We start from the raw sequence: 26368 nt of genomic DNA on the forward strand, positions 1-26368 counted from the left end.
AAGCCTTACCGGACCTTCCTTAAAGCAAACTATCTCCGTTCGTAGAAGTAGTTTGGGACGACGCACAGATAGCAGCTTTAAGAAGGCACTATTCCCAAATACCATTGTTTTTCAAAGGCATAGCTAGATGCCTTTCCTTGTAGACGAAATGGCGGATGAAAAGGTGGTGGGAAAATGGTGCCATGATTAGACTGGAGGGCAAACTTTGTCCTATATTTTCTGCGGCCCGCTATATCCTTATCATTTAAGGATTCTAAATGGAGAGTTGGAGGGGGAAGGAAAGGTGGCACACAAAGTTTACTTCTCCCCCACTTCATATGAAGTGGTATTCACGCGAGGGAGATTTTCAGCGGAGAAATCAGAGAGATGGTGACGTCACCGTAGGCGAACCTCCGCTCCGCCACCTCCTTTGCTCACACAGCGGTCGCGATTGAAGGATGGATATCAGAGTTCAAAAAATGCGCTCTTCCCAGCCCCCGACGCACAACGTGGACGTCGCCATGAAACGTCGCTACGCCGGAATGGCTGCATCTCACTCACTCAATGTTATTTTTTCCACCTGCAACTGGCGATGTTTGCATTGTAGAAAAAAAAATGGCCGGCTGAATGCTTTTTCAGCTTAACATGTGAAGTCGCACAAACGTATTACGGTTGGTTGCAGTGCAAAGATATTTTCAACTATAGGAAAAAAACTATAGGGGGTGGGGGGGGGGGGGGGGGGGTCGACTGCTTCGTTCCCATGACTTGTAATGCGGCTACAGAGATTTAACATACAGTTGAATTTCATGTAACACACTCGAGACAGTGTTACTGCGTAAAATTAATGGGTGAATATATCAGAAACCTTACAGCACAAGAAAAGTAAGAACTGTGTTCGGAAATCTTTGTGGTGAATTAAGAATGCAAGTAAACGAAACAAACGTATAAATGCCCTCAGTCAAATTTAGCGTTCAAATGAAGAGTGGCTGAATAACCAGTAATTACAGGAATAAAACAGTTATGAAAGCTGATAAAAACGCTTATATGAAATGAATGTTGGCGATTCAATGAAACGGGCATCTTCATCAAAGCGACATTCGATAAATGACTCTTGATATCGAAACTGCCTGGGAACTACCGTAACATAAATGTAGTGTTGGTACTATTGATGTTCATTTTTCGGCGTGCAGGGTAATTGTGAAGCTCATTCGGTATATTTTGATGAAATACGAATACTGAATATTCCTTTTAACGATAAAATGTCTGCTGCACTGCAATTATCAGCCGTGTTCTGAAATGAGCCAAGCATTACACCCCTAATTTTTTCCCAAAATAAGCCAGTTCTCACTCAGCTGTCACTTTCGTGTCTGGCAAAGTTCTGTAAATGGAATAATGCAAACGACATGCCAATTCATTTCGGAAGAATTGAAGAAACAAATGGTGCGAGCATTAAAGAGTGACGGCGACTGCTTTGCAGTTGCCAAAGGTTACAGAAAACAGTGGCAATTTCCAAACTGTGTAGTAGCTATCGACGGAAGGCCAGCGAAGTTAGGGTCACTGTACTTCAATTACAAAAAAGCCTTCACTTTATTCTTGTTCGCCCTAGTTGATGCAGAGTGCAAATTTGGGTAAATTTATCTTGGAAGTCCTGTTTGAAAGGTGATGGATTAGTGTGGTAAAACACACCACTTTACAAGGCCATCACTGGAAAAAAAAGCGCAAGTACCCGAAATCATAGCGGCATCCTGAGGCCTGCAGGTCGCTTCAGTCATAGTCTAAAGACGATGGATTTTCATTATTGCCAAACTTGATGAAGCCATATCAGGGGATAGAGCTGGCACCTGAAGCGGGACGTAAGCACTCGCGTTGCTTCTGGCGTCTCTACTTGTTCTATGGAATAAAACAACGAAGCCTGGACCACGTCGGGATCACGGGGAGCTCAGGGCTTCTCGGTGCGGCTGTGGCAGTAAATTGCGGTTTTCTGAGTGTCTTCCGATAGCAGCATTTGTCGCCCGTTCTCGTTTCCGGGTGCGCTGATATTCTCCGAATTGGCTCCGAATCTGAATTGTACCTGCCCCCCCGCACAAGTTAGTGTTCGCGTAGACTCCCTTAGCGAAAAGATGCCGTATTTTTAATGTATTTTGAATGCATTTAATACATATATTAACTTTGTATTTATTCTTCATTATTTTGTCCACATTCCAAATGCATTTCGAATGCATTTACAATGTATTTAAAATGTACCTCAAAAATACATGAGCAGTGCATGAAAAATATATATTTAATGCATTTTAAATGCATTAAAAATGCTCAGAAAATGTAATTTTAAATACGTGCAAAATGTATTAGTAATGCATTTTAAATGCACAGAAAATACTGCTTCAAATATACTCAAAATGTGTTACTAGTGTATACTAAATAAAACCTAAATACATTGAGAGATGCCATGGCAATGTGTCTTAGGAGGAATTGTTAACGTTAAACTAGAAACTATCATATTGTGGTTTCAAAAATTTTAATAGGCACTACGCTAAAGATATGCTCCATTGTGAAAATGTAAACCGGCCATGCTCGGAATGCGGGCCAGCAAATGACTGAAAAGAACAGCGTGTATGCGCACAAATTGGCAGTTTGAAAGTTGTTTATTGTACACCTCAATCGAGTGGCCAATATTGCCATTAGCAGCAGGAATGAATGCCCTTCAGCCACCTCGGTAGCCAGCGCAGATGAAGCGTTGTGCATCAGTCTTCGTACTTCGGATTCTCCACGCGGGAAATTTCACCAGCACCTGCAGTGAAAAGAAAATGGGAAAATATTAGTGAAACACTTTTTTTAGAGGCAAATAAATGTCAAATCAACCAGGCCTTTTCCCTAGCCGTGCCAACGTCCCTCGCGAGCGAGGATTTTTTTAGTTTCCCCTTCAGAGAAAAAAAAAAAAAAAAAACCCGCCGTGAAAACAATGCTCCTTTGAAGGACGTAAGACAAGTTATGTAATGGTAAGCATAGTTTATATTGTCATGCGCCATCGGGTCTTCAATACCATTTTTAAGAAAGAATGGTGGGTGGGGGGGCGGGAGGCTTATGTTTGGACATTGTCTAGGGATACAAATTAGCGAAAATTAGGGGGAAAAAAGACAGAGCTAAGATAACAACGTTACCAAACATGCAACAGAGTTCTTAGAGTTATGCTACTTCTCTTTCTTAGGCGCTTGAGTTAACTTGAAATGGTGGCAATTCTAGTTTTTGAACTAACTTGGACAAAACTGGTCTGTGACCTCACAGGACGCCAATAAAATAAGATAAGCAGTACTCTTATTAACTACAATTATTGTATGTGTTCTATATTTCGGCGTCATCTTCTTCGGAAATTACGTTCTAAAAAAATAGTGCGCAGCGAAACAATTTAAAGGAGCACTGACACCAATTTTCGGCGTTAATATTATTGCACAGTTCGCTTCCTTCACTCAACAGAATACCCTGGCTGAAATATGAGTGGCCTGCGACGCGAAGAACATAGTTCAATTGGATCGCATTTATCGCGCCGACGGAGCAGGGCGCGGAGCGGCACTCAGCAAATGGACATCAGCGTGACATCACTCCAGGAGAGGAAAAAGAAGTGACGCGACAGCGCTCGTCAAAAACTCGTGACGTCATTACACGCGCGCGGCCCCACGAGTGGCGAGCGGGCGCAACACCCTCTCAAGCGTGCGCCGGTGACGTCCACACAAAGCGGTGAGGTCAAACCGGGAGGCTGTCATATGTGCCGTTCGGGATGAAAGCGCGGGAATTTGAAACGAATGATTTTCAGGCCGTTCAATGTAATTAACTATCGCGCGCTGAAGTATTTGAAGTGCTGTTTCACGTTCGTCAGAATATGAAGCATCGATAAAAGCAATAAAAGTGTAACATAAAATTTTCGTGTCAGTGCTCCTTTAAAAATGCATGGGCAGGATCGCAGTAGAAAGCTTACATAAAAGTCATTAGATTGGTATGTGCACTCAACAATGCTTTCTAAGGAATGGAAAAGTAAGGTTATTTCGAAAAACAAGAAAAATTTCACGCCGTCCTTAAAATAACAAGCTCTTATATCGTAGGCACCTAACCGAAGCGATTAAAACAAGCAACGCCAGAAAACGTGTATTTGTGCTTGCACACACATGTAATTTTTTTGCTCTCCGCCGCACATCACCGGCAGGTAATTTTATACTGTTGCTTTACACAAACAACGTCATCATTTAATTAGGAAGGAACGCGGAAAATAATTGTAAATGCTCGCGTCTCTAACATACAAAAAAAAGATAAACACCTGTTAGCGTCAGGGACCATCAAATAAAAAGTAGTTGCTTCATAAATACTCGTGACACCTAAAAGAAACTCGTTTAGTACACCCTTTAGACGCAAATGGGCAATTGCGGCTTCTAAACACACACAACCGCCAAGCAGCCCACGCTGTTTTCGGTGCCTTTGGGCACATTTTTGAAATTATCCGATGGTGTGGTCCAGCGGTAGCGCGTCGGGTTCCGCGTGTCTGTCACTCGACCACGAGCGGCCGAAGGTCCTCACGGAACGCGCACACGTGTTCGTGAATGCGCTACGAAATGAATACAGCAAGGAGTGAAAAAGTTGCTAGGAGACACAAAAGAGGAAGGGTCCAACGTCCTGAAGTCTCGCGAAGTTTTGGGGGAGCAATGCAAGGAACAAAAGGAGACGAACCCTCCCGGGGGACCCGTTCCGGGAACCGAGAGGTCTCGTGCGGGGAACTGGTTGCCTCCCTCGAAGTCCCCCTCCCCACCCGCATTCCTTCTCCTTCCTTCCTTTGCTCGTTCTTGGTTCTGGGGGGCGGTAGGAACAGAAACTGATTGTAACTTAGCGGCTACTCTCATACAGTTTGTCTAAGATGGACAAATCATTTGTAGTCCCTGGGCATGAAGCACTTTCGCTACTGCCACTTGCACCGAAGATTACGTGGGTCGCTTTTAACACTTTGGGTCACATCAAAACAGACGGCATAACCCTTTCCATGGCTTTAGTTGACAGAATGGCGACATGCGACCGACAAAAATCGCGAAGGCTGCTCGGATTCTCGCCGTATGGTCCGGCCATGCGCATTAGTCGGATGCATGTATGCCACAAACTGGGTTCCTTCCCCGTGCGGCGGCTGCTGTGAACATGCGCAGCTGTGAGCGGCTGCTGCGAACAGAAACAAAAAGAAAGCTGCGTCCCTGGATACACTTCGCAAATTTCTCAAGCGTGTAAACATGGACGGCGTACTTTCTGTGAACAGGCTGTTATGTGTTTAATGCAAGTGTTAACAAGTCCTCAATAAGTTTAGAACGGAATAACTCGATCTACAAGGAAACTCGTAGCAACAATCCCCCGTCCACTCAGCAGGGCTCGAGCTAAAAATTACGCGCGAAAAGGAAAGCACTAAAATCCATTTTTTTTACGTCTTCTTGCTGTCGTTGATTTGTGAGTACATTCCCTTGCACGGCGTAGTTACGGTATTAAATCTTGCTCGCAGGTGAAGGTAAGCTTAACAACCACGTGCGGATTTCATACAGGGCATTAGAGCTCTTCGATTGCAAGGCAAACACACGTCCATTAATTGTAGTGCGACACCGTACGCGCAAATAGCCGGTATATCGTGCGGCATAGGCGTCAACTACGTGGGGGCAACGGGGCGCGTGCCCCCACCGAGCTTCCCCGGTGGGGGCGTCGCCCCCACCGGGGAAGTTCGTGTGGAAGTCTCTCCGTCCGGCCGGCCGGGGCCATTCTATTGATAGTTGGTGAAACCTGTAATGACCTCGCACCTAGTGTAACTATACCGACCAGTACGCACCCGCTCTTTGCACGCTCTAAAGCGGCAACTACCCCTGACAACTGACATTTCGCCGGCGTTACAAGAGAAACATCGACGTCTCTCAGGCCCCTTCGACGCAGTCGCACAGGAAAACGCGTCTTTCAATACTCCCATACAAATTATCGGCCTTTCTGCTGGCAAGACCGCAAAGGTGCGGCTCTCCGCCCGTTGTGCGCTTAATTAAATTCGCGACATCTTGGTTTTCCCAGAAAAACAATGAAAGCGTGAACGTCTTCCACACAACCCTGGCTGGGTGCATAAGCGGTCCCAGAGACTGTTTTTTTTTTCTCTCTCTTTTTTTTTTTGGGGGGGGGGGGGGGTGCGAATTTTGATACCGAAAAAACAGTAAAAAAAGACAGTAAAGAAGAAATAAGAGGGCACTCGTCGTTATTATTCGATGCTCCGCAGCATGCAGGTGTAGCGGTCCCCTTTTCCGAAATCAGTTAGGGGCGAAGAGGCTTTATTGCACCTCTGAGGATCTTTGACTTGTTCCCAAGCCTGCGCTCCGCGCATAAACGTGACGTCAAAGGTCGCACCCCCACTACAAATCAGTCGATGGCCTAAAACCGTTCGTCGTGACGCACGCGGAACGTCCCGAAATGTCGCATGCTGACAGGACCCTCCGATACCCAAACGGCAAACGAACACACACCCGTGATGCCTCGGAAGCTGCCGGTGCACTGTTCTCGGAATGCGTCCTGAGCCGCGCGCGCACGCACACACACTGTTCGTAGAAACGGCGAGGAAGCTGGAAAGGAGGCGACCGGTGGGGAAGCGTGCGGCCTTCAATCCAGTGGGACACAGGGAAGCCGCAGTAACCCAACGCTCCAGCCTCCACGCAGTGTAGGCATCGGCAAAGGCGGAAAATGGGGCCGGCCGGCTGTTCTGCGGACGCCCCAGTCGTCAGCAACTAGTAAAGGAAGCGACTTCTTTGAAACAAGTGCACGTAGTTCGGCGGCCACGGCCGTCGGTGAACTCACGACAAAGCTGTATCGGAAGCCAACGGATCGCCAGCAATATCTGCATTGCCAAAGCGACCACCCACGTCACTGTAAAAATAGCATTCCTTATAGCCAGGCCCACCGTTTCAAGCGAATCTGCTCAAAATCGGAAGATTTCACTACCAACGCCAAAAATTTAAAAACCATGCTGGAGGGGCAGGGGTACCCAGCGCGTGTAACTGATGACGCCATAAAAAAGGCCGAAGCACTCAACCGCGTGGACCTAATTGCGAACCGTCCCCCACAACGCGACTTACAACGAACAGACCTATGCTTAACGTACAGCACCAACTTCCCTAACGTAAAAAAACAACAACATTCTCGAACAAAGTGAACGCCTCAAACGGGCGTTTCCGTCCGTTCCAGGCGTCGTCTACCGACGATCCCGGAACCTCAAAGACACACTCGTGAACGCAAGGACAAATTCATTGTCCGCGCATAATGAATGCCGGCCATGCCTGAAACCGCGGTGCCTTTTCTGCAAGACAATGCAATAGACAAGCACTGCTCAAAGCTCCAACTCAGAGTACTCTTTAAAAATTCGCGGGAACATGACGTGCGACACTTCCAATGTGATTTATTTGATTGAATGCAATGTGTGTCGAATGCAATATATAGGGCAAACAGGGACCTCTTTCAGGCTCCGGTTCAATAATCACAAAGCGCATGCCAAAACGCGCCCGACCCTGCCCCTCTCCAGACACCTCAGCCTTCCAGATCATTCTTTCGATAAACTAAGCGTCACGCTCTTAGAGACGGGGTTCAGGTCAAACCGGGAACGAAAACAACGTGAATCATACCTCATATACCGATTCAATACAATCAAAAAAGGTATAAATGAGGACCCAGGCACTCTTGCAGCGATTAAAACATTGTCATCTACCTAACCGTATCAGTGGCGCTGTGTATGTAGCCGGAACCGGATTCGCGAAATCACATGCACGTGAGCGTTTGTTCAGTGGATTTTTCCCACATTGCTGATGTCTTTCCGTTTTTGTTTTCATTTTTCTTCCTTCTCTCCTTTTCCGCTCTTCGTGTTCACTCCTATCCTTTTCTCGTTTTTTTTAATTCTCTCTTTTATAATATTGTGTTATAACTTTGGAAACCTTTTCTAAATCTCCATCACAATCTTACAATTAAGTAATGTTGCTTAGTGCCGGTGCTGTTTCAGCAATAACTTCTGTTTACCTTCTCCCCAAAACACGTGTTCAAAAATTGGTTGGGAGATTTGAACGTTCAATTGGATATGGCGCATAACACGGAAAATAAGCAATACAATTCTCTCGAGCGCACATATCTTTGCCGCTGTTATCACTATTCGCCCCCGCGGACTGGTTACATTTTTGACGGCTTGCAAATCTATTTTTCCCTCCCTTGCACCTACAGTCGTCTTCTAAGCCGGGCTACCGAACCACGGCCGCTGGATGAGTGCGCCTTTCATCCAGCGGCCGTGACCGAACCATCGGGGTTTATTTTCTCCGTTTTCCCCTCCATCCCGTTGAGCAGCTTGCGTTCTGGTTTGGCTGTTCCCCCCCCCCCCCCCCTCCTCCCGCATCCCCCACTCAGAGGAGGGGAGACACCGACGACGCACGGGTTGTCGCTGAGCTGCAAAGTGGCAGCTCTTAACAAAGACCTGAAAACTCGGCCTAGCGCCCCGTTCTCGGAAGGCGTCCGTCCGGCGAGGGAACGGTGGAATGGTGGCAGACCGTTTCCTTCTGCACGACCACAAAACGTCCTTTAATTGTCTCAGCTCCGGGAAAGGGCCCATAAACGGGCTGTAAAATGCCTTGTTCGCACTTTCCGAACATATGGCGGGAGACTCGCTTTCAATCAACGGAAACGCGATCCCTCCGAGCGTCTGGGCGTTTGCATGGTGACGGCTAGCGCTGGAAGATATATTGCCTTCTCTCCTTTGTTCTACGACCCCACTTTCGGGCGCTGTTGATCTTTTCGCGTTTCCGCCACCACTCGAATTCCTGTTCAGTGTTCTTTCGCCTCCCTCCCTTCCTTCCTTCCTTTTTTTTTTTTCAGCTGTTGTGGCGCCTCTCTCCATTCTTCATTTTTTGTTAATTTTTTGTTCCTTCTTCTAATAAGGAAGATTCCCGTTTCGTGTTTGTGTTATTCACTTATGTTTGGGTGTGGTATCGTTTTCCATTCGTAAACCCGCTTTCCACTCTCGACATATATGCTCTCTTCCGAAGCGACCGAAGCCATCATTCCCGTAGAAGACTTGTCTCGAAGTCGAAACGTCGAAATAAACCCTCCGCTGTTGCTGTTACCGAGGTTTCTTACTTTGTGTTCACGACGCCTTCGGCCCCATCGCCAGCATGCCAGTTATTTATATATATATATATATATATATATATATATATATATATATATTGCCTCGAACCATACATTGGGTTTGTTTATTTGTGTTTTGCTTTTACCGCCCGGCTATGCCGGTCGGTGTTATCTCTGCGCCAAGGAAAGCGCGTGTTCAATTCTTTCTTTCTGTGCCGCATGTGTTATCTGTTGTGATAGGGAGAGCATTCCGATCTAACGTGAACAGCCCAGAATAATCTTCTTGGGTCTACTATGTTCTCAATGCGAATCGACGTTTCGAGAACCACGCGCGCCAAAAGATAAAAAGCCTGCAGTGCGGACGCCGGGGCATTCGATTCTGCGACGCTCGCTGACGCAAGTCACTTTGTTGACCGCTGCTTCGCCGCCTCTGTATTCTTTTAAGTTGTTAGGGGAGCACAAGTTCGCTCCAATAAACTTGTTTCTCCTGCAAGACAACTGCGTCGTCCTTGGCTTCGTGACATCTGGTGGAGGTGCTGGGTACGCACCCTTCATGCCCACTACAACCTCGAGAAGCCGCCAAGCCAGTCCAACAAGAGCCAGCCCCCGCCTGCAAAATTTACCACCCGAGTTCGGTTTGATGCCAGAAGGGCCCAAGAAAAAGAACGCTGCAACCAACACCATGGTGCAAGAAACAACATCGCCAATCGTCCTGCAGCAGCCCCGGGAACCGCCATCGTTCCGGGGAGCCCCCGCTGAAGACCCCGAAGAATGGTTGGAGAAGCTGGAGCGCGTCCGCATCTTCAACAGGTGGGACGACGAAGAAACTTTCCGGCATGTCTTCTTTTACTTAGAAGATGCTGCTCGAACTTGGTTCGAGAACCATGAGAGTTCTTTGACCGACTGGACTCACTTCAAAAGGGAGTTCCTGAAGACATTCACTACTGTTGTGAGAAAAGAGCGAGCTGCGCTTTTGCTTGAAACTCGGACACAACACCCCAACGAAGGGGTCGTGATCTTCGTTGAGGAGATGAAGCAATTATTTCGCCGCGCGGACCCTGAAATGACGGAAGAAAAGAAGTTACGCTTCTTGATGCGCGGTGTGAAGGAGGAGCTGTTTGCTGGACTTGTCCGCAACCCGCCCAAAACCATCGCTGAATTCGTGACCGAAGCCAGCACGATTGAGAAGGCTCTCGAAATGCGTGCTAAGCAGTATGACCGGAACTTTGTTGGCGCGGCCAGTGCGAACTACATCGACAACATGCGGGTTCCGGCTGATAGCCTACGCGAGGCTATCCGCGAAATAGTGAGGGAGGAGCTGCGGAAACTGCTCCCGACGACGCCGCAACCACAAGTCGCTTCTCTTACCGACGTCATTAGAGAAGAAGTGCAGCAAGCGCTGGGAACTTCAACGACGCCAGTAGCACCTCGCGAGCCGCAAGCCATGACCTACGCGGCTGCTGTACATCGCCCTCGCCCACCTGCACCCTATCGTCCCGAGGCTCCGTACCGTCGTCCCCTCTCGCCGGCCCGACCACCTGCGGCGCAACCCCCTGCCCCAAGGAAGACCGACGTGTGGCGAACGTCCGACAATCGTCCGCTGTGCTACCACTGCGGAGAGGCCGACCACGTCTACCGTCGCTGCCCCTACAGGAGGCTCGGTTTGCGAGGGTTCTCCGTCGACGCACCCCGCCCCCGAACTGGTCAGCACCCATCGGAGATCGAAGAGTACCTGTCCAACACCAGCCGTCGACCAGCCCGTTTCAACCGTTCGCCGTCACCCTACCCATACCAGTCGCCGAACCGCCGTAGCAATGCTGAGTTCTCACGTGGAAGGTCCCCCAGCCCACGCGGGGGAAACTAAAAGCAGCAACTTCTGGAGGTAAAGTTGCACGATCGCGGAAAAATGAAAACCCTCCAACGACGCAACGACTCGCGGAAGACAGTGACTCACAACATGCCCTCATCCCGACGACCCGACCCAGACCTGACGAGACTCCCGTACACGACGAGACGTCCGCTGAGAAGACGATGACAACGACGACGCACAGTGCCCGACCGTCAACACGCACAAGCCGAGATGCGACGCCCCGACGCACCCGGAACTCGAGGAAGGCGGCATCCGACGTCAAGGTGTCCATCGACGGCTTTGACGTAGTCGCCCTCGTAGACACGGGAGCCGACTATTCGGTAATGAGCGGACCATTTGCGTCTAAACTGAAGAAAGTTATGACCAGATGGGACGGTCCGCACATACGCACAGCAGGAGGCCACCTCGTGACGCCAAGTGGAATGTGCACATCGCGCGTCACCATAGACGGCACAACGTACCCTGCGGCGTTCGTCGTTCTGCCTAACTGCTCCCGCGACGTGATTCTCGGAATTGACTTTTTGACGGACAACGGCGCAATAATTGATCTGCAGACCAAGTCGATAACATTTTCCTCCGATCACTCCACGACGCCGCAACCGAACCCCGATCACCGTGCTGCTGTCAGGATCGCCGACGATCACATCACCCTGCCACCCCGCGCAAGCTTGATGATCGCCGTCTACTGTGAGGATGCTGCTTCTGACATCGACGCTATCGTAGAGAGTGATCGAAGGTTGCTTCTCGACCGCGGCGTCTCCGTCGCAAGAGGCATTGCGCACTTTAAGCAACGCCAATCTCACGTTTTGGTCACTAATTTCACCGAAGAGTACCAGCATTTAAACAAGGGAGCTGCAATTGCGTTCCTCGAAGAAACGCAAGAAGCAAGTGATGTGATCGCAGTCGCCGACTTTGAACGCACACCCGTAGAAACCTTCAAGCTCCCGCAGCCATTCGACGTGAATCCGGCGCTACCGCAAGAACAACGGAAAAAATTATTGGCCTTGCTGCGTCGCTACAGCGAATGTTTTTCGTCGAGCGCAAAACTACGTCAGACCCCTCTAGCGAAGCACCGAATAATAACCGAAGATGGAGCCCGACCTACCAGACAGTCACCGTACCGCGTCTCTTCACACGAACGGGAAGCCATCCGGACTCAAGTCGACGACATGCTGAGCGATGACATTATACAGCCATCGAAAAGCCCCTGGGCTGCGCCCGTCGTACTCGTAAAGAAAAAAGACGGCACATTAAGGTTTTGCGTTGACTACCGGCGACTGAACAAAATCACGAAAAAGGACGTGTACCCCCTTCCCCGAATCGACGACGCCCTCGACCACCTCTGCCACGCGAAGTACTTCTCATCGATGGACCTGAAGACCGGCTACTGGCAAATCGAAGTGGACGAGAGAGACCGAGAGAAGACTGCATTTATAACCCCAGACGGCCTATACGAGTTCAAGGTGATGCCGTTTGGGCTGTGCACAGCACCAGCGACGTTTCAAAGAGTCATGGACACTGTGCTAGCTGGCCTTAAGTGGCACACCTGCCTCGTATACCTCGACGACGTAGTGGTATTCGCCCGGACTTTCGACGAACACCTTGCAAGGTTGGAGTCTGTACTCGAGGCCATTCGTACGTCGGGGTTGACGCTAAAGCCTGAAAAGTGCCGTTTCGCATACGGGGAACTCAAGTTCTTGGGCCACGTCGTCAACGCCGCGGGAGTCCTACCTGACCCGGCAAAAACTTCAGCGATTGCGAACTTCCCAAGGCCGAAAGACAAGAAGGGCGTGCGAAGATTTCTCGGGCTGTGCGCATACTACCGGCGCTTCGTGGCAAACTTCGCACGCATTGCAGAGCCACTCACACGCTTGACGAAAGATAGCACCCCTTTCAGCTGGGAAAACGACCAAGAAAAAGCATTCTGCGAGCTGCAAATACGCCTGCAAAGCCCGCCCGTGCTCGCTCATTTCGACGAAAATGCCGAAACGGAAATGCACACGGACGCCAGTGATATCGGCTTGGGTGCCGTCCTTGTCCAAAAGCAAAGCGGCTGCGAAAGGGTAATCGCCTATGCCAGCCGTGGTCTGTCGAAGGAGGAGAAAAACTATTCTGCCTCTGAGAAAGAGTGCCTGGCTATTATATGGGCGATTTCAAAATTTCGCCCATACGTGTATGGAAGGCCATTCAAGGTTGTAACAGACCACCATGCGCTGTGTTGGCTCGCCAATTTGAAGGACCCCTCTGGCCGTCTTGGGCGGTGGAGCTTGCGCCTGCAGGAGTTCGACGTTAGCGTCGTTTATAAATCCGGCAGGAAACACTCCGACGCCGACTGCCTGTCCCGCGCCCCCGTCGACCCACCACAAGACTCTGATGAAGACAGCGCGTTCTTCGGGATCGTGACGGAGAGCGACCTAGCCGCCCAGCAGCGTGCCGACCCCGACTTACGCGTCATAATCGAGTACCTCGAGGGATGCAACGTTGCCGTTCCTAGGACCTTCAAACGCAGCTTACCAGCATTCAGCCTGAGAAACTCCGTCCTTGTGAAGAAGAATTTCTGCCCCGGAACAAGAGCGAATTACCTCCTCGTCATCCCCGCGGACCTTCGTGACGAAATTTTGGAAGCGTGCCACGACGACCCGTCTTCCGGACATCTGGGCACAGCCCGCACTATTGGAAAAATCAAGGCGAGGTACTACTGGCCCGGCCTTACCTCTGACGTCACCCACTACGTCCGGAGCTGCCGTGACTGTCAGCGACGAAAAACGCCGCCGACAAGACCCGCCGGACTTCTGCAACCGATCGCCGTCCCATCGAGACCATTTCAACAGATTGGAATGGACCTTTTAGGCCCGTTCCCTACGTCACGATCACACAACAAGTGGATTGTCGTAGCGACAGACTACATGACGCGCTACGCAGAGACCGCCGCTCTTCCGAGGGGGACTGCACAAGAAGTGGCGAAGTTCTTTATAAGCCAAGTTGTGCTACGACATGGAGCCCCGGAAGTCCTAATCACAGACCGCGGAACGGCATTTACTGCAGAGCTGATGCAAGGAGTATTACGCTACAGCAACACGGATCACCGAAGAACGACCGCGTACCACCCCCAAACGAACGGACTAACAGAACGTCTGAACAAGACAATCGCAGATATGCTGTCAATGTACGTTGACGTTGAACATAAGACTTGGGACGAAGTTCTCCCGTATGTCACGTTTGCGTACAACACGGCTATCCAGGAGACGACGCAGCTGACGCCGTTCGAGCTTGTCTACGGTAGAAGGCCGACTACGATGCTCGACGCCATGCTTCCGCACGTAGAAGACGACGACCTCAACGCCGACGTCCACGGATATCTTCAACGTGCGGAGGAGGCCCGCCAGCTCGCTCGAGTTCGTATAAGGGACCAGCAGCTGGTGGATGCCGGCCGCTACAACCTCCGACGCCGAGACGCCGAGTACCAACCAGGGGATCGTGTGTGGGTTTGGACTCCCATCCGACGACGCGGACTCAGTGAGAAGCTCCTGCGACGGTATTTCGGACCCTACCAGATTCTACGACGTGTTGGCCAACTTACCTACGAAGTGATCCCCGATGTTGACTCCGGCACATCACGACGACGCACGCGGCCTGAAGTCGTCCACGTGGTTCGCTTAAAGCCTTTCTACGAACGATGACGAACTTTTATTTTCATTTGTTCGGACTGTCGCTTATGTTAGCATCGGGTCGATGCACTCTTAGAGGGGGGGTAATGCCGCGAACCATACATTGGGTTTGTTTATTTGTGTTTTGCTTTTACCGCCCGGCTGTGCCGGTCTGTGTTATCTCTGCGCCAAGGAAAGCGCGTGTTCAATTCTTTCTTTCTGTGCCGCATGTGTTATCTGTTGTGATAGGGAGAGCATTCCGATCTAACGTGAACAGCCCAGAATAATCTTCTTGGGTCTACTATGTTCTCAATGCGAATCGACGTTTCGAGAACCACGCGCGCCAAAAGATAAAAAGCCTGCAGTGCGGACGCCGGGGCATTCGATTCTGCGACGCTCGCTGACGCAAGTCACTTTGTTGACCGCTGCTTCGCCGCCTCTGTATTCTTTTAAGTTGTTAGGGGAGCACAAGTTCGCTCCAATAAACTTGTTTCTCCTGCAAGACAACTGCGTCGTCCTTGGCTTCGTGACATATATATATATATATATATATATATATATATATATATATATATATATATATATATATATATATATATATATATATATATATATATATATATATATATATATATATATATACACGTGTATTTGCCCCCACCGGGAAATTGAAAACTCTACGCCTATGTCGTGCGGGTCTAGGAGAACTCGTCAAAAGTGAACTCGTCGCAGCCAACTCGTCATAGGTGAACTCGTCACATAGGGCAAGTCGTCATAGGCCATCTCGCACTAGGGAAACTCGTAACCTAGGGCAACTGGACACTCGGCCAACTCGTCACAATTTACGTTTTTCGTCTATCATGTTCAAAGAGAGAGTACAGAAGCTTGTATAATTCTCATCTTAGTCGTAAACATTCTTACACTCTTCCATCTATTCACCACCCTTAATGTTTCCTTTGTCGCCTTCCAGGAACGCGCCAGCCAGACAGCGTATCTTTTTTTTTCTGTGTGTAGCTAATGACGTGAGTCATTTATATTAGATTTCGTTTGCCCGTTTTGTTTTTTTCTAATACGTTTTTTTATTTTGGTAATTAAGTGACGGCGCTGTATTCGGATTTGCGATTTCGTTCTGTGTTCTCGCTTTTTAGTATTTTGATCTGTTGTTTTCATTCCTGTTGAGAAACAATGACTGTCAAGCAGGGTAACTTTCGTTTTGTTAGTCTTCATATCACCTATATATGGGAGCGAAAGTCAAGGCTCGACTTAAAAGTTGACCCCCCCCCCCACCACACACACACTCACACAAAAAAAGTTGACGAATATTTCTCTCTCTCTCTCTCTCTCTCTCTCTCTCTCTCTCTCTCTCTCTCTCTCTCTCTCTCTCTCTCTCTCTTTCTGCATGACTATGACCTGTCAAGGCCGTACTGGCGACTGGTGTTCCCTTTGCTTCCGGTGCTCTCAGAACCCTGAGGAGGCGCCCTTTCCCCGGGAACTTCAACCTTCACCGTGAAAGCATCAACCTAGCCATTGTACCAAGAATCCAACATAACTTCATAAATAAAACAGTAATAGGGTTACCAGCATGGTATTACTGGATAAATCCAAACTACTATGACTTCCGGTGCAAGGATGGGAAGTCCATAGAAAGAGTTTCGTTGTTAAAAGAGCTTCGCTGTGAAAATAGGCAACTTAAAAATTAAATAATCAATAGCAGGCCTCAGCGAACCAGTTTTTATCTAACGTTAAGAAGAGTGTATCCTTTTCACAACCTGTACCAGGCTATCACTTAACTCAGTAAATAGAAGCTAGGGAAGAGAAAAGGAAGGCACGATAACTGCTAATTACGAGTATAAACTTCAGCGAGCATTCCGGCCACTAACCAAACGGATTGCATCGCCCTTGGAAAAGCTTAGCTAACAACTATCATATTGCCGTGTTCGTTCTTTACATAAAACTACTATCGCTCATTTGGCTGCTATTTACGATATTTTAACAGCGAAGCTGTTTAGCAAATTGTAATTTTTCGTGTCCGCAGTCAAAAATACAAAAAAAATGCCGAGCTCACGTGAGCGCTTGCCTCTCGGTGGCCGCCTAGCATGTAAAAAACAAAAAGCGCTCATGTGTGCGTGGCCCGCAGGGACCGGCCAGCGTTCCCGGCGCACGTTTGTCAAGCCAGAATTCCCACTCAAGGAGATGGCCCACGATTGGCCGAAAAAAGATCTCCAGCGCTCGCCGTAATAATGGCAACACTTGCTGGGAACTAAAAAGACTAGAGCGTTCGTCGTAATTGTGGAAAAAATTGCTGGGAACGGGAAAGACCCGTACCCGCCACGGTGGCTGAATGGCTAAGGCTGCTGAGCATGAGATCACGGGTTCGACTGCCGGCCATGGCGGCCGCTTTTCTGATGGAGGCAAAAATAAAAAAATGCCCATGTGTACGAGATTTCGGCGCACGTTAAAGATCACCAGGTGGTCAAAATTAATCCGGAGCCCTCCACTACGGCGCGCCTCAGCGCCCGGGTTGCGTCGGCGTGTTAAATCTTACAATCAAATTAAAAAGACCCGTAGTAGCGTACGCCCATAAAAAGGGATTTCCAAAGATTATCACTGCCACAAAAAATGAAAGAAGCTGACTCTTGTAAGCTACAATTGCGTAGTAAAGGTCGTTGCGTCAGCGAAGAAGAAGCAAATGGACTGTAATCATGGACCTAAACCTTCGTGATGGTCGTGCAGGTTGCGTACAGCTTAGTTACCTTCAAGTCTTACGCTTTAGTGGGAGCTTACTTCATTTTTCAAGGGGCTGACCCACCCGCCAATCAACAGCGCCGAGACACTATGAAAAGTGGCCGGATGTGTATATATCGGCATTGAAACAACGAGCCTAAATGTGCTTGCTGACCGTTGGAAATTATATGCTTTCAGGATTTCAACACGAGTGCGAAACGGTGGTTTTACGGGCTCAATGGCGAAATGGACAAAAAAAAGGTACCCGGAAACTGCACGAGGATGGTGACCGATAAAATCTCAGAATTGCAGGTCAACTTCACCGTGTACGTTGTGATAAACAACAGAACGTAAGTAGCACAGCCTTTGATCATGCATTCAGAATTATACCCAGCATAGACTGCAAAAATATGTACAGCGCATGAAGCCCACTGTGCAGCCGGCAGCAAAATAGGCCGGGGCATGCGAGCGCGTGGCAAAACACCTTGCCGCGGCCTCGGACGTTGCTCTTCTGGTGTCGAGACATCCACGTGCGCGTGCGCATCCAACCACTCTCTGTGCCTTGTATTTTCTTTCACTTCGAGCAGCCTATAGAGTTTCATACTAATATACACTAGAGGGAAATCTGGCGCCACTGTCTAGGGGAGCCGCGTTTCGGCAAGCGTTCCGTCATGCACCGGGCAGGCACGTTCCACTTGTCCTTGGCATGGCTCATAAACAGGCGGAAAAGTTGGCTCTGACTCCAAAAAAGCAACAATATTACTGTAGAAGGTTCATGAAATTTGTTTTGTTATTATAAAATTGAACCTTGAAAAATTTGAATTTGTCAGTGATTATGCAGAAGCTTCATGCATGATGAAGAAATAAATTTTCCCCTTTTTTGTTGATTTTGGCTTTGAGAGAAAAATCAAGCCATGTGGTTAGCTAAGCCAAGTAGGCGAGGAACGTCGCTAGCGGCAATGGCGCCGCGCACGACGGACCGCGACTGCAGCGACAGATTCCACTCTACCTAGTATGAAACTCTATGGAGCAGCCAAGCTGATCTCATTAAAAGCGTTTGGCCGTAAGGTACGTCCTCACCTGCGGCGCCGTGCGCGCGCCGCAAAACCCCCTTTTGTGGCAAGATTCCTCTGCCGCGCACGGATAGGTCTTGGACCCATTCTTGCGGCAGGAAGCTTTGCGCCAAACTCAACGAACCAATCAGCGCCCGCGTCACGTGAGCTGCGAGGTCAGTGCTCTCCTCGGGGAGCTTGGCCGGCGCGAGGAGCCGGCGTGCGGGCAGATACGTTCTTACACTCGGTTACAACTCAAGAACGGCACCACCTCATGTAGTGTATCACTCCGCCAAAGCGCCGGACCCGTGACGTCAGTGCGCGCGCGTTTTGAAAGGGGTTTGCTATGGATGCGTGATATCGTCTGCCTTGTCTCACGCAGTTTGTTTGTCGTCACTGGAGTCGTTTATAAGCATGTCAAGTCCAAAAAATCACGGGAACGGCTTACGCCATGTTCAAAATATTCCCAGTAACGCCCTACTTGCGCCGCGCGGAGAAACATCCGGCTACGGTGATAAGGCACAGCGGCAACTTCCGGCAACTTCCGGATGGCAGGTCAACATCCATCGGGGACTGAAACAGGGATGCCCTTTGAGCCCAATACTGTTCATGCTTTACATGGCAGGGTTAGAAAAGAAACTGGAAGAAAGTCAAGTAGGGTTTAGCCTAACCCATATGCTGCAAGGCGAAGTGGTACAACAGCATATTCCGGGAATGTTATACGCAGACGACATTGTTCTTTTAGCTGATAACCAAACCGATATACAGCGGCTAATAAATATTTGCGGCCAGGAAGCCACTGACCTCGGATTAAATTTCAGTGCAGAAAAATCAGGAATAATGGTTTTCAATGACGCTACCACAGACGTAGTGTCTATCCAGCAAGGCGAATTACCTAGAGTCAAGGAATATAAATATTTGGGAGTGTGGATAAACGAAGGGGATAGCTACTTAAGTACTCACGAGGAGCAACTTAAGGTTAAGGGAAAGCGAAACGCAGCTATAATGAAGCATAGAGCTCTGTGGGGGTATAACAAATATGAAGTAGTAAGAGGAATGTGGAAAGGAGTAATGGTTCCGGGTCTCACGTTTGCGAATGCTGTACTCTGCTTAAAATCAGACGTTCTATCACGCCTTGAAGTAAACCAGAGAACGGTAGGACGTCTGGCCTTAGGCGCGCATGGAAAAACAACTAACGAAGCAGTTCAGGGAGATATGGGCTGGGCGTCGTTTGAAGTTAGAGAAGCTCAGAGTAAAATATGCTTTGAGATGAGGTTGAGGGCAATGGATCAACGAAGGTGGGCAGCTAAGGTTTTTAGGTACCTATACTTGAAAAGCGTGGACACGCAGTGGTTAAGAAAGACTAGAAGGCTAACGATGAAATACGGAAAGAACAGTGGGGAATCCAAAACAACCAAGGTAACCAAAAAAGAGGCAAGGCAGATTGAAACGAATAAATGGAGGGAAAAAATGGAAGCCAAAACGTCGTTAGAGATGTACAGGGCTGAGAAGATGAACATCAGAAAGGAAAATTTCTACGATAATTCCCAGGGCAGTGCTTTGCTTTTTGAGGCTAGAGCAGGTTGCCTGCGAACTAAGAGTTTTGTGGGGAAGTATTCACAAAATGATGGGGTATGCGTGGTCTGCGGAAAAGAAACAGAAACTATGCGGCACATCGTGCTAGAATGTGAGGGTATCCATCCAAATCTACATGAAGGGAATATTGGGCTGTCAGAAGCCCTAGGATTTAAAGGTATCACAGAGGAAGTGAACTTCAAGGCTGTCGAGGGGACGAAAAGAAGATTAGAATGCTGGTGGACGAAAAGCAGAGAGGGGTATATTGCCTAGGACAGTTACCACTTGTAACAGAAAAAAAAAAGTATTTTGTGCCTAATAAGCTTTTTGTGCCTGCCCTAAGCAGCGCTAGTATTGAACCAAAAGTGTAAAACATAGGTATATTAGTCTTTTTTGGTAAGATGACATGTCATCACCCCGATACAAAGGGGAAACCAATAGAAATCATCATCATCATCATCAGTGCCGTTCTTAAAGGAGCCATGAAGAGAACACAAGTTTGGTTCATTCAAAACATTGTCTCGTTAAAATCATACTGACACCACTTTTAACGTAAACTTCGCTCAAATAAGCTACATAATTAGGAAAAACGGGAACGGTCATGCGACCCACCAGCTCATTTCCGCAACAGAACTTATGATGTCACATGAGCTAAGCTCTGCGATTGGCGGAGGCTGGCAGAAGCAGACGCAAATTAGGTAGAGCATACAAACTAGACGAACGAGCGATTTGCGCCTAAATTAAGGGCACATTCTTTACAAAGCAATAAGAATGATGGGACAAACAGTGGAAGTTACGAAAGCACATATAAACATAGAAGTACTGATGCGTTCTGCTGTTCGTACTGCGCACAGCATGCTTGGTTTAGCTGCACAGCACTACGGGGCTTGGGGTTGTCTCAGACGACACTGGCCGATTGACGCAAGCAACGGTGTCTTACGTGACCCCATTTGTCGAGCGAGCACTGTTTCAGGGAACGAATATTTTCTCCCAGAACAAAAACAAGCCAGGTTTAAATGCGGGCAAAAACAAATCAAACGCTTACCACGGTATGTTGGCGCCATCTAGGTTATGGAACGTAAAGAAACGCGGGAACAAACAAACACCGCTGTACAGGGTGGAGACAACCTTTGAACGGTCCCGTGCCGCCGCAATTGGGCCAACGGGCTCAACGCGTTATTCTTTTCGTTTCCCACGAGACCTAGCAACGCGAAACAGACAATATAATTCAAACTTCTTCTGTAAACCGCGTTGCGGCGATAATTTTAGCGCGGTTTTGACACAATGACTTGCTTCGGCGGCGAGCGAGCAACCGAAAATGGCGGCGCCAGCGTATACGTGTCTCTACCCTGTACGGCGGATGCGTGAATGAAGGTACTCTAGGCTGCAGAGCGGTCGGTTCCTGTGATGTCATTGCAGACCCCGAAGACAAACGATTTAGCGGCAAAATCAAAATTTTAACTTAAATTGTTTAATTTACAGTGAATAAAGCATCGTTTGTATCCGGACAAGCGCTGGGGCACTATAAAACACGAAATCTTTCGAATAATACCAACTTGCATTTTCTCTTCATGGCTCCTTTAAAGGGACCCTGCAACACTATTTGAACAGTGCAAGTAAACCTGCGCGACGTTTAGATTACACTGCCAGGAATAACTGAGCCAAATATTACACGTGCACGTGAAGCGGTGAGCGCGAAAATCGATGTGAAAGACGCGGAAAAACAAACCGCTCTTTCTTCAGTTGTCCTCATTATGCATGGCCCGAGGGACGTCACATAGGCCATGGCTGCCCGATCGGCTGTCACTGGTCAACTTCGCGGGTAGATTCTCCCATTTCCGTCGTCGTCATCGCTGTGTACGAACCTCTTCTATGCCTGAACCTGTAGGCACAGTTTTGCCGTTTCTTTTGTGTTTTGAATGCGCGCGGAGTTTGAGTGATGAGCTCAATACTTCCCTTTCAGCGGGACCACCCGACTACAAACGTTTATTGCTTCAAAAACGCCCTACCAGCCCGAGCGCGCACTTGCGAGAAGGCACCCATGCCTGCTTTTTTGTGGCACCAGACCGGAAATAGGCCGCTCCGCGTTGCGGAGAAAAGGAGAAAACTACCCGGCATGGGATATATCGAAGGCCGCCGAAGAGAACGCCGCGAGCCACCCCCCTCTCCGGGAGAGAGCGCGCAGCTTTCGTCGCGTTGCCCGCGGTCGAGTTGAGAGGGAACGATTATGCGCGATTTCTCATCGCGCGTAGTTTCGTTAATTGTGAACGGATTTTCATAATTCTTGCGGGAGGAGATTTCTGGGACAATAGACTTTATCCCAAAATACATTACTAGTAGTCGATAGCAAGTGTTGCAGGGTCCCTTTAAGTTGTCACCGAGTATACCTGCTCCCTCGTCAGAGAGGGCGAGGACCGGTTTGCACCGCCTCCGCTTTTGCGCGTACGCGCTCCCAGTAGTGTGGCCTTCAAAAAGCGGCGGCGTTTCTGCGGGCGCGGCGCTGCGCGCGCGCGGTGCCGCAAGTGAGGACGTACAGGCGCCATAGTGCCATCATAAGTGATTGGAGGACGGGAGCTGTGGCTGAACTGTATCGGAGCGCCGTGTAGCTGTACCGGCAGTAAATGAAAGGACGAGAACACACGCATGCGCGCCTGCCGACGGCGATAGCCCATCTATACCTCTAAACCCACTTTTTAAATTTTGCTTCGAGCATTGCTCGCAGCACAGCGCTCTCGGTGACGGCGCTGATAGCAGAGACGATTCTGGCAGCGTCTCTGGCGCACTTCCAGCTGCCGGAGAAGCGGCGCGCTGTCCCAGGAATTCGTAGTGAGTTTTTAGTTCAAATATTTTTACGTGTGTACGCTATCAGCGCCATCGCCGAGACCAGTATGCTGCGAGAAATGCTTGAAACCAGGTTAAAAGAAGTGTTTTGACATGCATAGGTGGGCTATCGCCGTCGGCAGGCGCGCATGCGTGTTCTCGTCCTTTCATTTACCGCCGGTGCAAGCTACACGGCGCTCCGATACAGTTCGGCCACAGCTCCCGTGCTCCAATTACTTATGACGGCACCTGTACCTGTAGAGGTTACTTCGCCAACATGGCTCGCTCGCACACGATTCGGGGGTGAAGTGTGATTGATTGATTGTAGGGTTTAACGCGCCGACGCAACGCAGGCGATGATATTACTTTTGTCCACCTGGGGACCTTTAACGTGCGCCGAAATCTCGTACACACGGGAGTTTTTGCTTTTCGCCTCCATCAGAAACGCGGCCGCCGCGGCTGGCAGTCGAACCCACGTCCTCGTGTTCAGCAGCACAACGCCCTAGCCACTGTGACACCGCGGTGGGTGGCGGTGAAGTGTGCCTGACTCGCTCTGCCCTGATCCAACAGATAAAAGGTCTTGCGCGCCTCGGTGACGATCTCGTGCCACATATATCCCATCGTGTGTTTGCATTTATTGCCGAAAAATGCAGTTGGTTAGTAAGTAAAAATGAGCACCCCCACAGGAAAAAAAATGAGGAAAAACCAGATTATTTCAATAAGGTGTGATAAGGCCACAACTTGCACAAGTTCTAAAGCGTGTATTGATGAGAAAAAAAAAACGAACAGAGATCGGCGCGGTCATAGGTTTGCCAAAAAAGAACAAAAATAGTAATAGGTTACAATACACGTTGAATTGATTAACCCAGACACAGACCAACGTTTCTCGTTTAGACAGCGAAACAAATGCCATCGCCCTTAAAACTGAGGTAGTAAAATCTCGTTGCCATGCGTCCTTTATCAGAGCAAGGAAGATAGAGTAAAGCAGGCTTCACCCTCGCCGTTCGCCGGCGAAGCGTGTGCCAGCGAGACGTGTTTAACATAAAGATTTCCCCCTCGCGCCAAGCGCTCAATGCGATCAGCTTTTCCACTCGAAGCGGAAGAAAAGGCGGAGTTAGTATACCGGGGTTGGACGCGCACGCGCACAGCGGTGTCTCGACACCAGAAGCGCAATGTCAGATGTCGCGGCATTGCATTTTACCACGCACTCACGTTCCTCGGCCTATTTTGCCGTCGGGCGGCGTATCTCCGAACGCTTCGCTGCACAGAGCACCTACGTGACTTCTCTATTCGCGCGATGGAGAACGGTAATTTAACGTGGTCATTGTCTGCCCCCCAAACCTAAAGCGACCTAAAACGTCCCAGATCATCTTTATTAACAAAAACAATGCGGAAGTTTGAGTTCTAAAAAAATATATAATTGAGAAAAAGAATCGGCAATGAAAAAAAAATGCAGAAATAGACCTGCTGGGGTTCGAACCCATGCCATCAGCGCCAGTACTGAGTACTCCACATCGAGGCCACTGAGCCCGAACTTTGCGCTCGCATTCGCAGGCGCTCAAAAGAATAGCGCGCGCAGTGATCTCAGATGTCACATGGGTGCTCTGTGCAGCGAAGCGTTTAGAAACACTCCTCCGCGGGTGTATATTAGGCGACGCGCCGTAAATTTATGTTGTTTGCATGCTGCTGGTAAGCAAGTATCCTGGACTTTCTTTCTTGGTGACGAAATCTCTTTACCATAGATAGCGGGCACCTTTGTGCAGATTACTGAAAAATAAAAAAAGGATGATGAACTATGCATTAGTAAAAGAACTGAGCAGTTATACTCCCGGTTGAAATGACAAATTACAACATCGATCCGACCATTCTTCCAAATTAAACATTCCATGCCCTAATTTGGCTTTCTATTTTATATCTCGACAGTATGAAATGCTTTATATTTAGGTTCAACCTTGTCTGCAGCGGGCACACGCGCGGCAGTACAGCAGCATCTGTATAGGGAACTCGGCCGATGTGGCACTTTTCCGACCCATGGCTCTGCGGGTAACGCCTTATACTCATTTTTCATGCTGGCTTGCATCCCTTAATCAGATATTGTTGTGCGCACTGTTGTAATGTAGCGCTCACAAGTGGGCCTTAGAGTTAGTTATTTTCGGGCTGTTTGCTTTAGTACTATAATTTGTCTTTCCTCCTCACAAAAATAGTGCCGCGGTAGCACTTTGCGCTTAGGGTAACAATGTCCCGCGCTAGGATCTTTTAGATGCGGAGCATCTCTTGCTCGGGGGTATGTCCCGCGGCGTCGGCGACCTCACTCACACTACGCATGCGCAACTCTCCTCCTTCCCGCTCTCCAACAGCTGCGCGTTACTCTCTCCACTTCTCTCCTACCACCTGCTTGCGCTTCTCCTGTGTTCTCGCTTCTGCTCTCGCGGCGCATGCGCTACTCTCCTCCTCTCGTCTCCTCTCCTTCAAGTGTGAATATAAAGCGGGTAGAGGGCTGCGCGCGTTCCGTGCAGCGCTTGCTTCGGTTGACACCGTTGATGCTTCCGATGAAGTGTGATGAAAGCAACAGTCCCGTCAGTGAGTGGGCTGACGCAAGCACGCGTCAGCATCAGCCCAAACACTAATAGCAACGTTAAGTCCACTCAAGAGAAAGCTGCGAAGCGAAGGGCACGCGACGCTGAACGCAAAAGCTTGAAGCGAGCGGCGGACCCTGAACTTCGTCAGCGCGAAGCAGCTTCGAAGCGTCAACGTCGAGCAGCGGATCCTGAGCTTCGGCAACGTCAAGAAGCGTCGGTTCGAGAACGTCGAGCGGTGGTACCGGAACTTCGACAACGTGAAGTGGAACGCAAACGTACGAAGCGAGCAGCGGAACCGAACCTTCGAGAACGGGAAGCCGTTTGTAAACGTCAACAACGTCTACATTCCCATCGGGGGTTCCGTTGCGTTCCGTTGTGTTAGTTGTTGGGTTTGGGGGAAATGTAGGTGAACCCCGCGACGCTCCGCATCCTACTCAGGGTTCCCCTCGGGAAGATGGGATAATGTTTTTTACATAGGCAGCCAGTTAGAGATAGGTCGCCGTACTAAAGCCGGAGATCTTGAAACAACCAAAATGAGGTATTCCTAGTAAGTGTTAAATTACCGCAATTAGATCAAGAATGTTTATTTAGGTAATGGAATAAAGAAAAAAAAGGTACAATGCGGAAACTACATGGCGCCGCGCAGGAACACCGCCACAGCACGCTTCGTAGCCTAAACCACCGCCTCAAACCTTCTGCCGACAGCTTGCGAGACGGAGTTTGGTTACCCACTTGTAGTTCTATTAACGGCGAGGCATCACTAGCTGCCCATGGAGGTTCACTAATAGCTGACTTGTAAGTTTTTTTGCGGGCTAATTCAAGCGACAAACAGACAGCCAGACAGACAGACGGACAGACAGACAGACAGACAGACAGACAGACAGACAGACAGACAGACAGACAGACAGACAGACAGACAGACAGACAGACAGACGTGTCGCGTGATGTCTCGACCTGCTCAGAGAAACGGTGAGAAGA

At 49.1% G+C, this 26368-nt stretch overlaps 1 long non-coding RNA gene across 1 annotated transcript in view; it reads left to right on the forward strand.

The window, feature by feature from the left end:
* The window catches only part of LOC144162016 (uncharacterized), an 82059-nt gene that overhangs the window by 16060 nt on the left and 39631 nt on the right, over positions 1 to 26368 (forward strand). Inside the window, exon 2 of the long non-coding RNA XR_013320571.1 lies at positions 17563 to 17714. This is a non-coding gene — a long non-coding RNA (uncharacterized LOC144162016). The remainder of the gene's footprint in view (positions 1 to 17562; positions 17715 to 26368) is intronic.

This window comes from Haemaphysalis longicornis, unplaced genomic scaffold (assembly GCF_048455015.1).
Source record: "Haemaphysalis longicornis isolate Haplotype H1 unplaced genomic scaffold, Haemaphysalis longicornis Haplotype H1 scaffold_12, whole genome shotgun sequence".
In the NCBI taxonomy this organism is placed as follows: Eukaryota; Metazoa; Arthropoda; class Arachnida; order Ixodida; family Ixodidae; genus Haemaphysalis; species Haemaphysalis longicornis.